The sequence below is a fragment of the Papio anubis genome, chromosome 1, assembly GCF_008728515.1.
Source record: "Papio anubis isolate 15944 chromosome 1, Panubis1.0, whole genome shotgun sequence".
In the NCBI taxonomy this organism is placed as follows: domain Eukaryota; kingdom Metazoa; phylum Chordata; class Mammalia; order Primates; family Cercopithecidae; genus Papio; species Papio anubis.
In genome coordinates this window covers 190,172,845-190,183,005 of record NC_044976.1, presented here as the reverse complement: position 1 = coordinate 190,183,005, position 10,161 = coordinate 190,172,845, and the positions used below count along the sequence as shown (strand labels likewise).

Here is a 10,161-nt window from a genome sequence, read left to right as displayed (position 1 = left end):
TTTTATACATTTTAGGGAGATATAAGACATCAATCAATACAAGTGAGGTACACACTAGGTTGGCCCAGACCCAAGGGAGTAAGGGCTTTCAGGTCATAGGTAAAATTAAAAGATTTCCTGATTGGCAATTAGTTAAAAGAGTTAAGCTTTCCCTAAAGTTGAAGTCAGCAGAAGGAAATACTTGGGATTAAGATAAGAGGGGTTGTGGAAGCCAAGGTTCTTGTTATGGATGAAGCCTCCAGGTAGCAGGCTTTAGAAAGAATAGATGATAAATGTCTCTTTTCAGACCTTAAATGGTGCCAGATTTAGTTGATCTCTTTGGGGTTGGGAGGACCTGGAAGGGGAAATACCTAGTTACATTAATTGAGATTCTTTACAGATGCAAATAGTCATTCCAAAATGTGGCAAAGAAACATATTTTGGGGTAAAATATTTTGATTTCCTTCTTTATCTGTCATGTGATGCTATACTAGAGTCAGGTTGGATTTTGGTATCTTATTGCTAAAGAGTTCATTTGGTAGGTCTTAAGATCTGTGTTTTAATGTTAATGTTGGTCAGTTGTGTCTAAATTCTAAAGGGAGGAGGGTATAATAAAGCATGTCTGACTCCTCCTTCCGGTGGTTTGAGTTCAGGTTAGTTTTTCAGGTTTCTTTGGAATCCCCGTGGTCCCGTTCAGCTAGTTGTAGGGCTTAGAATTTTATTTTTGGTTTACAGAATGTTTCTCAGCATCAACTCCATTCTCCACTTCACCAATATCTAGCTGCTGACTTCAGCTGTAGTGCCTGATGGCCACCCCAGCCCTGAGCCTACCTCCCCCATGTGACCTTTCAGCTCATTTCCTCCGTTAATTGACCCAGCTTCTGTGTTTCCCAAACCCCTTCTTAGAAGAGCGCTTATTGGCTGAGCTCCTTCTTTCAAGTGACCATACCAGCAGGAAGTTGTCCAGTAGGCAACTGAAGCACTGCCCTGGGACAGAAACTCAACTTTGATGCATGAAATTATGTTTTATGGAGAGGGATGAGGGCCTGTTTAGAGCAGAAAGATCTGTAGGCAAAGAAGAATCCCTTAGAAGGAGATGTGGGTAGGCAAAGGATAATCATCAACTGTAGTTCAGTGCCTAAAAGTAATCTCTTTCTCACTGTGTTTAGGCAGTATGTTTCTTACCATGGAGGTAAAAAGTGTGGGACATTCAATAACATGCTTGGGCCTTCTGTGTGCCTGACACTGTGCTAGGCATGGAAAAGATATTTCCAGGGTTGTCGGTAAAGGTTGTGGGGTGAAAAGAGATAAAGGGAAGATGGAGACAACTTCCTAATGACTTGGGCTTCCCTTCTCACTCACATATAGGAAAAATAATAGTGTACATGGTGGCCACATAGCAACAGCATAGGTAAAATAGGCTTTTATGTTTTTTTTTCCTAGGGCTCTCCTTACCATTTACACTTTTTTTTTTTTGAGACGGAGTCTTGCTCTGTCGCCCGGCTGGAGTGCAGTGGCCGGATCTCAGCTCACTGCAAGCTCCGCCTCCTGGGTTCATGCCATTCTCCTGCCTCAGCCTCCTGAGTAGCTGGGACTATAGGCACCCGCCATCTCGCCCGGCTAGTTTTTTTGTAATTTTTAGTAGAGATGGGGTTTCACCGTGTTAGCCAGGATGGTCTTGATCTCCTGACCTTGTGATCTGCCCGTCTCGGCCTCCCAAAGTGCTGGGATTACAGGCTTGAGCCACCACGCCTGGCCCGTTTACACTTTTCTATGAGAAAATGCTTCTCATGGCTTGCATCAAAAAAGAAAAATATACTTTTTTCTTAAATGCACTCAAAGACTGTATTTGTGGGGGCGAATGGGAGAAGAAAAGATGAACAGGTGTTCCCTTTGGGCAGGTGTTAGAGCCTGGAGCCTTTATTGCACAGGTCATGCGTGAATATACATTTTTTCTTTTTCTTTTCTTTTTTTTTTTTTTTTTTGAGACGGAGTTTCACTCTTGTTGCCCAGGCTGGAGTGCAATGGTGCGATTTCGGCTCACTGCAACCTCTGCCTCCCAGATTCAAGTGATTCTCCTGCCTCAGCCTCCCAAGAAGCTGGGATTATAAGCATGCACCACTATGTCCAGCTAATTTTGTATTTTTAGTACAGACGGGGTTTCTCCATGTTGACCAGGCTGGCTTTGAACCCCTGACCTCGGGTAATCCACCAGCCCCGGCCTCCCAAAGTGCTGGGATTACAGGTATGAGTCACCATGCCCAGCCGTAAATTTTTTCAATCAATACATATTAAAAGTCTAACAGGTACTCCAGTGGGGTTATGTAAAATATTTTGATGTTTACAATAGCTTCTCATACATTAAAAGTTTTTAAATTACTGACCAAGCATAATCTACTTGCTGTCTTTGGTATGGAATCAAGACTATTTTCAATCTATCATTAAGTGGTCAGTACTCAGTGGAGGGGTAGTCAGAGGCTCAGAGTGCCATGTTGAAGAGTAACATGTTGGAAAGTGTCCCTAGCCAGAAATGTGGACTGGCTTGGGGGGTGTGAAGATGTACTGCAACCTCTGCCTCCCAGGCAAAACTTTTTGGCTTTTGGGAAAGTTCACAAATAGATAAAATATTGCTTTACCTCATTGAATAGTTCCTTGTTCCTAAAACGTATGTTCACACGTGAAGACACATGTAATATCTATCATTCTTTCAACCACCCAACTAGATGGTTCATATTTTCTCCATGTTACTGTTAAGGAAATTCAGTTTCTACATCTCAAAGAAAAACGTTGGTAACTATAGGAGCTGGGTATGAACGCAACTTTTCCCCAGGGCCTGGGCTCTCTGAGCGACTGGTTAGTTCTTCTGATTTGACTGAAGTTAAGTAAACTTACCAGTAGATAATACTTCATTGTGGCAAGTATTATTAAAGGGAGGGATTTCATGACTGGAACATTTTCATCTATTCATTTCCTTTCTAAGTTCTTCAGTTCCACAGAGAACAGAAAATCTCTTCCCTGCAGATCAGTTAAATCCATGTAACAGATTTCAGTAAGCATGACTCAAAGGGTTTTTAATTAAGAAAGCATTACAATATAATTTGTTTTTGAAGATGGAACTGTGATCTCCCACTAGCAAAATTAAATGATGAGAGACAGCCAAGGAGGCAATCACACACAGTCACTCTAAGTCAGCAATTTGGCTTTACGTGAGAACAGTGTGTCCTTTAAAAAATCCAGTTCGGGTAGGTTAGATCCAATTCTCAGGCTGGGGAGGGGATTATCTCAACAGAAAGAGCTATCTTCTCTGTGGCTCTTTGGTCTATGTAAAAGTGAAATAACATCCGATGTGGAAAATCAGGAGACGTCTTCATGTCAGTGGCCTCTGAGCCTCCTCCTGGGAACTGTGTGCATTGCAGATTATCTGTGGTTATAGTTCCGGTCCAGCTAGCTCCCTACGGAGCTCCTCATCTTGCAGAATCTAGCCAGCCTATGCTCAGGAAATTCAGAATGATTTTTGCTATTAGCACCAGCAAGACTGAATTGAAAAGGTAAATCTGCTAAAAACAAAAACAAACAAATAAACAAAGAACATAATGTGACCAAGTCACATAATAGGACCCAAGTTAAATATAACTTTGGATTAAAATTTTAAAAATAGTTTATATGCTTTTCTCTGCAACATTTAGTGTTGATTCTGCACTCTTTTAGGAATCTGCCTCCTAGGTTCAAGTGATTCTCCTGCCTCAGCCTCCCAAGTAGCTGGGACTACAGGCATGGGCCACCACACCTGGCTAATTTTTGTATTTTTAATAGAGGTGGGTTGTTACCATGTTGGCCAGGCTGGTCTCGAACTCCTGATCTCAGGTGATCTGCCCACCTTGCCCTCCCAAAGTGCTGGGAGATCCTGGGCATGAGCCACCACGCCCGGCACAAAGTTGTTTTTTTAATAACTTATTTTTTTCAGTGAAGTCAAAGGCTTCAACACACACTCCCTCTTTGTTCTTAAAGGCGGCGACAGACACCTCTCAACTTGCTCTCAAATCATTTTTCATGCATCAGTCTTATCACCTCAACAAGATTGCAAGTTGCAATGAACTTTATATTTTTGGTGATAATTATTTCTTACCGTGCATTGCATTGTGCTGTATACTTTATGTGCATTATGCGTTTTAACCTCACTGCAGTCCTGCAAGGCAGATGTTTTTATCTCTAGCTTATTGGTGAGAAAGCTGAAGTTCAGAGATGATAAGAAATTTGCCTAAGGTCACACACCTAGAAAGTTGCAGAGCCAAGATTTGAACAGATGACACCCTGGCTCATAACCTCATGCGCTTCTTCTAGGCCACATGCTTTCCTTGCTCCTACACCTTGGTCAGGTGAATATTACTGACTCCTTAGTCATTGACGTTGGCTATGTGTATGTGGCCAAAGCCGAAGTGGAGGATATGACCAGAGAAAAATAAATTGAAGGAGAAAAAGAAATAAAAGGTAATATCGAAGGGATATTATTTATTTTAGGTGGAAAAAACTTAAGGTGTTTATATGCTAGAGGGAAAGAGCCAACAGAGCAGAAAAGGCACAAGTTATGACGCTAATAATAGCTGACATTTATTAGGCACATCCATGTGCCAGGAACCACGCTGAGCGCTTTACCAGGATTGCTTCACTAATCTTTCATAACACTCTTATAAAGTAGGTACTATTATTATCATAATATTTTACAGAGGAAAAAGTGACACTTTATCCAAGCTCACACAATGGGTGGTAATTTAAAAACAGGGCGTCTGAACTGCTGTGCCTAGGAATGAAGAGGTAGACAGACGCCTATTCTGGTATGGAAGCTAAGCTTCTGTGTCACCAGCACCCAGTAAATATAATACCCAAGTGCTTTATTGACATTAGTTAATCATGTTTATAGTATCCTTTCGGGTAAGTCTGTATACATCCCCTTTTTACAAGTAAGAAAACCAAGATTCAGGGGCTAGTGACTTGCTCCAAGTCTTTTTCATGTTTAACATGAATTACAATATATGTGGGGGTCTGTATCCTGAAAACATTATCAACCTTTGTTTCCAATACTTCTCATCTAGTGAATTGGAATGAAAATTCCTAGCTCAGGAAAGTAATGCACTTGGAAGCAGTCACTTGGGATATCTGACTCTTCTAAAGGTGTCTGATCATCTAAATGATACAGGCGTGGTACTGTTTTACAACACATCTCTCTGAATAAGACAACTAAATCTTTGTATTTAAAAAAAATTATGCACAGAATATTTTGGTTTAATTATATACATTTTAAAAAATAATCACAGCATTATACAATTGAAAATAATGTTGAAAGAGTATAGGAAATGTAATATAAACTCTAGATGAATGAGAAGCTTGGAGAGAAAAAAAACAGATCACAAGTAGAAAGACAACATTTATTTATTTATTTATTTATTTATTTATTTTTTGAGACGGAGTCTCGCTCTGTCGCCCAGGCTGGAGTGCGGTGGCGCGATCTCGGCTCACTGCAAGCTCCACCTCCCGGGTTCACGCCATTCTCCCGCCTCAGCCTCCGAGTAGCTGGGACTACAGGCGCCCACCACCACGCCCGGCTAGTTTTTTGTATTTTTAGTAGAGACGGGGTTTCACCATGTTAGCCAGGATGGTCTCGATCTCCTGACCTCGTGATCCACCCGCCTCGGCCTCCCAAAGTGCTGGGATTACAGGCTTGAGCCACCGCGCCCGGCCGAAAGACAACATTTAAAAAAAACTTTTTAAAAAAAAATTTATAGAGATGGAGTTTCACTCTGTTGCCTAGGCTAGTCTCAAATTCCTGGGCTTAAGTGACCCTCCTGCCTCAGCCTCCTAAAGTGCTGGGATTATAGGTGTGAGCCACCGTGCCTGGCCAGTCAGCCTGCTATTTATTTTATTTTATTTTATTTTATTTTATTTTATTTATTTTATTTTATTTTATTTTATTTTACTTTACTTTACTTTACTTTACTTTATTTTACTTTACTTTACTTTACTTTACTTTACTTTACTTTACTTTACTTTACTTTATTTTACTTTATTTTATTTTATTTTTTGAGACAGAGTCTGGCTCTGTCCCCCAGGCTGGAGTGCAGTGGCGCAATCTCGGCTCACTGCAACCTCTGCCTCCCGTGTTGAGCCATTCCCCTGCTTTAGCCTCTTGAGTAGCTGAACTCAAGTAGCTGAACTTGAGGGACTGCAGGCACCCGCCACCACACCTGACTAATTTTTTTGTATTTTTAGTAGAGACGGGGTTTCACTGTGTTAGCCAGGATGGTCTCGATCTCCTGACCTCATGATCCGCCCACTTTGGCCTCCCAAAGTGCTAGGATTACAGGCGTGAGTCACTGCGCCCGGCCTAATTTTATATTTAATTGTTCAGCAATACATTGGTTCCCATTTTATAAAGCACTGTCCTGTATATACCTCATTTGCCTTCACAATAATTGGTATATTAGCTGTAATATCTTTAACCTACAAGTAACAGAAAACCTGGTTTAAACAGATGGAGGTTGTTTTCCTCATTCAAAAGAGGCCTGGAGGTGGCATTCTGGGACTGGTGCGGGAGGACCAACAGTGTCTTCAAGGATCCAGGCCTCTTAGACCTTCCACGTCACCACTCTTACCATGTTAGCCACTTACACTCATGAATGTCACCTGGCTGTGGGACAGCTGCTCCAGTTGTTACACTTGTGTTCACAACTGGAAGGAGGAGGAAGGGAAGGAGCAGAAACCAGGGCATCTTTGCTTTTATTAAAAGGCAAAAGCTTTCCCAACAGACTTTGTTTTCTAAATTTTTTTTTTTTTTTTTAGGGACAGGGCTTCACTCTGTCACCCAGGCAGGTGTGGAGTGGTGTGATCATAGCTCACTGCAGCCTCGAACTCCTGAGCTCAAGTGATCCTCCCACCTCAGCCTCCTGAGAAGCTGGGACTTTAGAAACATGCCACCATGCCCAGCTAAATTTAAAAAAAAAAATTTTTTTTTTGGTACACATGGGTCTTGCTATATTGCCAAGGCTGGTCTCAAACTACTGGACTCACGCAATCCTCCTGCCTTGGCTTCCCAAAGTGCTGGGATTACAGGCGTGAGCCACCACACCTGGCCCTCTCAACAGACTTTTCATTGGCCAGAACTGTGTCACCTGGCCATCCTTACTACAAAGGAGAATGATAAAGCAATTATTTAGCGTTTACAGCCTGTCTGTAGTGGAGGTAGGCAAGAGAGAGGCTCACCAATTTACAGATGAGGAAGCTAATGTGCTTTCTCATTACTCAGCACAAACCCAAGTCCCATGACTCCAGCACCTATGTTATTTCACTATACTACTCAGCCTTTCTAAATTCTGCCACAGGAAAGTATAAGTCAAAAAGAGGACAACTCTCAAAAATATGTAGTAATGGGGGCTGGGTGCAGTGGTTCATGCACCTGTAGTTCCAGCTACATGGGAGGCTGAGGCAGGAGGATCATTTGAGCCCAGGTGTTCAAGTTCGATGCTGTAGTGAGCTATGACCCGGCCACTGCACTCTAACTCGGGTTACAGAGTAAGACCCTGTCTCTGAAAAAAAAAAAAAATTATAACATTGGGATATATTATATTAAGAAATAGATTACTTTTTAAATTAATAATTTTAATATATGATATCTCTATTGTTTAACAAAAATCATGATTCCATTTTTATAGATTAAATAGCAACTAAGCTTTAAAGAGATTGATTGAAGCATTATTATTGCAAAACATTGCAAGGAAACCCACAGGTGTTTGTTTGTTTGCTTGAGACAGAGTCTCACTCTGTTGCCTAGGCTGGAGTGCAGTGGTGGGATCACGGCTCCTTGCAGCCTCAACATCCTGAGCTTAAGTGATCCTCCCACTTTAGCCTCCCAAGTAGTTGGGACTACAGGTATGTGCCACCATGCCCGGCTGATTTTGTTTTTCAAATTTTTAGTAGGGACAAGGTCTCTCTATGTTGCCCAGGCTGGTCTTGAACTCCTCAGCTGAAGCAATCCTTCCACCTTTGCTTCCCATAGTGCTGGGATTAGAGATGTGACCCACTGCACCCAGCAACCCCCAGTTTTCAACAACAGGGCATTGGTTGAAGAAACTGCAGCATATCTATACCCTATGAAATAAATAGTCAGATGTAAAATTTCAGAATAATATTGTTATTTACAATATTTTGTTAAATGAAATAAGTAAATTATAAAACTAGATATACAATGTCACCCTATACTTTTAAATATATATTATCTATATAAAAGCTAGATTTAAATATAGCAAAATGTTCATAGTGATTATATTTAGGTGATGAGAATATATGATATTTTGGCTTCCATCTTTGTATTTTTTGTAATATAATTTTTAGGAGTCAGGTTTATTGAAGGATTATTTACATCTAAAATTCACCCATTTTAGGTGTATGTGTTTTGACCAATATCTACAATAATGTATCCACTACCATAATCAAAATACAGAATATTCCTTTGCCCCTAAAAGTTCCTTTGTGCCTTTTTGTAGCCAATTCCTTCCCCCTAGTTACCGGCCCTTGGCAACCACTGATCTTATTTTAGTCTTGACAGTTTTGCCTTTTCTTTAATGTCATATAAATAAAAACATATATAGACTGTAGCCTTTTGTTGCTGGCTTATGTCAACTGGAATGAGTGCTTTTGAGAGGCAGCCATGTTGTTGCACTTACAAGTAGTTCGTTTCTTTGTATTAATAAGCCATACTTCACAGCATAGAGGTACCATAATGTGTTTTCATTGGTTAGTGGACATTGGGCTGTCTTCAATTTTGGACTAATTATATCAACTTGCTAGTGCTGCCCTAACTAAGTACCACTCACTGGGTAGCTTAAACAACAGAAATATACTGTTTGACAGTTCTAAAGGCTACAAATCCAAAATCAAGGTTCCAGCAAGGTTTGTTCCTGTTTTTTTTTTGTTTTTTGTTTGTTTGTTTGTTTGTTTGTTTTTGGTAGAATCTTTTTTATTCAGAAAAAAAATTCCCCCAAAAAAGTTTTCCAACCACACACAGGAGGGGTATGGGTAGGGGGACGTGTCTGGGCATCAGCCCTGTCCCCCAGCCCATGTGGTTTTGGCAGCAATAAGGGGTGTGGGATAATGGTCCCCCAAATAAAATGGTGTATGGGTAGGGAAGGGGGATGCAAAGCTGTAGGGGGCGGTGAAGGGCAAGAGAGGGACGAAGGCAGTACTGGGAACGCCAAAAGTGGGAGGTCATTTCATAACATTTCTTGTTGATCAAACCACCGTGGACACTTTCTTTGCCCATCAGCAGGACTAGCGTCAGTCTTGGTGACAGTAACATTGAAAGTGGGGGCTCCACCGGTACTCTTGGTATACTAAGATCCATGCAAAATTCCCCATCCTGCAGCAGTGAGTCCCGGATCACTGAACATTTCTGGCCCCCAAGCGTCAGCCCATTCACAAAAACACTTGACCAGTCTTTGCCAGCCGGGACACTAGCCTCAGCTGGCGTGATGCTGGCGAAGGTTTTCCAGGAGACGGCGGCCCAGATGGAGGGCAAGTCCTTGTAGCCCACGATGGCCGCGTCCTGACAGACGGAAGGGACTTCTGCCATAAGGTTGTTGATGTAGGCGTCCACCCGTCCATGGCGCTGCTGCTGGGGCCGTGGGCTGGGCTTGGGCTGCCTCTGCTGGCGGGCGGCGGGAGGTGGAGGTGGAGAGCTCGGGGCACGCGCTGCAGTCCAGACCCTGGCTCCGCTCGCTGTGCAGCAGCCTTCGTACCACCACCGGTTTGTTCCTTCTGTAGGTCATGAGGGAAGAAGGATCTCTTCCCGTTCTCTCTCTCTGGCTATCTGTATGTTTACATGGCATGCTCCCTGTATCTGTGCCTGTGTTCACATTTCTCCCTTTAAAAAGACTCCAGTCATACTGGATTAAAAGCCCACTCTACTCCAGTATGATTTCATGTTAATTAATTATATCTGTAACCACCCTAGTTCCAAATAACGTCACATTCTGAGGTACTGGGGTTAGGACTTCATCATATTAATTGGGGAACAGGGGGTAATTCAACCCGTAACAAATAGTAAAGCTGCTATAAGCATTTGTGTGTAAGTCTTTGTGTAGTCACATATTTTCATTTCTCTTGGGTAAATACATAGGAATAGAATTGCTGGAT

General features: G+C 42.0%; 1 pseudogene; it reads right to left on the bottom strand.

Moving 5' to 3' along the window:
- Window positions 1–8,926: 8,926 nt before the first annotated feature.
- Window positions 8,927–9,689, bottom strand: LOC101024978 (annotated as a pseudogene).
- Window positions 9,690–10,161: the final 472 nt, after the last annotated feature.